The following is a 2,272-nucleotide window of genomic DNA, read 5'->3' as shown; positions in this document are numbered from 1 at the left end:
CAAACAATTTTATCAACAGATTCCATAGTCATAAATACAACCAAACACTATCATATCAACTTATCATCCCAATTCCCAATTCAATAACTCACAAATCAATTACATATATCTTCACCAACAAATTCTATAATCATAAATGCAACTAAACACAACAATACGTAAATCTAAGTTCTTAGGGTTCCTCAATGAATAGAATACTCACATTGGCTGCATTGGACTCATGATTCGAATATCCCCGCGTTCCAGTTACCTTGAACTCACTGTTGGAGAACAATTGAAGTCTCCACCTTACATGCCTACAAACATATATGATATTAGACTAAGCCATTGAACCTATGCTCTATGACGTATGAACGACCCGCGTGCTCATGTGTCGCATCACCCGCATCTAAAGCTAGCGAGGTACCCTTTGCTACTATTAGATTTACCATTGGTTCTTGGTTCCAATTGTATCTTGTTTATTAACATAAAATGTATTTACTCTTTTCATTAGTTTATATATTATTGTTGTATTACATTATTATTACTAACCCCCATTTTTATAGTTTGTCATTCGTTTATTAAGTTAACAATATTTATACTTAAGCCATACATGTATATGTCTACATATATACATATACATATACAACGCTTAAGCCTAATTCATTAGTACACATAAATATTATGTGTACATGGATAGGTGAATTACTAAGTTGTCACCTAGTGGATTCATACTATATATTTATGTGTTTCTTATAGCTTACTAACTTATGCTTATTAACTTAGGGTTATTTAAGTAATCTATAACTCTTCAACATTCTTATTACAATTGTTGTCCGCCTTTGATATTAATCTTAGACTTTAGGTTTATAGCTTATTTCGTTTCTTATCCATTAGGCACAATTACTAATGTATTCAATGCTTTACTCATATTGGCTACTGACCATCTAGGTAATTTAGATTATGGGACCTTATCTTATTTAACCTATTGATTTAATAGCTCTTTTAAGATCAATTTCCTCTAATTGGAATTACCTTATACCAAAATTCTATAACAACTATCATCAATAATTGACAATTACATTCTCTAAATTCACAATAAAGTCTCAACCCAAAGTGTATCAATAAATTCAACTCATAGGGTCAATCTCTTAACTAAACAACTTGAAATCAATTATAACCTTTATCAATTAGTTACAACCCACCTACAACATCCCAAAACACATATATAACATCACTAAGACCGAAACCCCAAGAGAACATTACCGTTCGGCCAACAACTCAAAATTCCCTTGAAACCCTATATTTTCATCTCAAGCAAAACCCACAATTTTCAACATAAAAATGCAATCACTAACCATAACCAGAATTACAAGCCATTTCTAACAAAATCCTCATTCTTACCCATTTAGCCATAAACCCAAATTATTAACACCCAAAATCCAGCCATCATCTACACTTCTAAAATCCACTAAAAATCAACCCAATTGTCTATAACCAACAAAAGCCACTAAAATCAACATCAAGCATGCAAATCAACCAATCCACAACCGAAATCACAAATCACAAACACAATACTATAAATCCACAACTTCAATACACACACACAGCCACAATAGGAAAGGAACCCCAAAATCAAAACAACCAAAACCCCAAATCATCAAGAACCAACACATATCTCTACCCTTATACCCATTCAGAAATCACAACCGAAATCACAAATCACAAACACAATACTATAAATCCACAACTTCAATACACACACACAGCCACAATAGGAAAGGAACCCCAAAATCAAAACAACCAAAACCCCAAATCATCAAGAACCAACACATATCTCTACCCTTATACCCATTCAGAAATTGTAATTAAAATCCTAAGTAAATCAGTCCAATCCACCAAGAACCATCAAAGCAATCGGTGAAACTCAACCTACAACAAAGAACCCATTCGGTTCTCAGAAAAATCAAAGGAATGGAAATGAAATCAAGGAGAAGGAAGAAAAAATCTCACCGGAACAGGGACGGAGTTCACAGCCTAGCTACTGCCACCACTACCCGACGGTGGCCCAGCCACCACAGCTCCGAAAATCGTACCACTACCGGCCAAGAACTGCTCTCCACACTCGGGTTGGGTCTCACTCAATTCATCTCTCTCTCTCTCACGGTCTCAATGTCTCTCATGGTCTGCTGTGGGTAGAAGAAGAAAGGAGGAAGGGAGAAGGGAAGAGGAGATGCAGCGTTCGGGGGAAAGAGGAAGAGAAGAGAAAGAAGAAAGAAGAGAAGAATGGGCG

This window comes from Alnus glutinosa, chromosome 8, assembly GCF_958979055.1.
Source record: "Alnus glutinosa chromosome 8, dhAlnGlut1.1, whole genome shotgun sequence".
Lineage (NCBI taxonomy): Eukaryota > Viridiplantae > Streptophyta > Magnoliopsida > Fagales > Betulaceae > Alnus > Alnus glutinosa.
The sequence above is the reverse complement of the archived record's forward strand: the minus strand, read 5'-3'. Positions refer to the sequence as shown.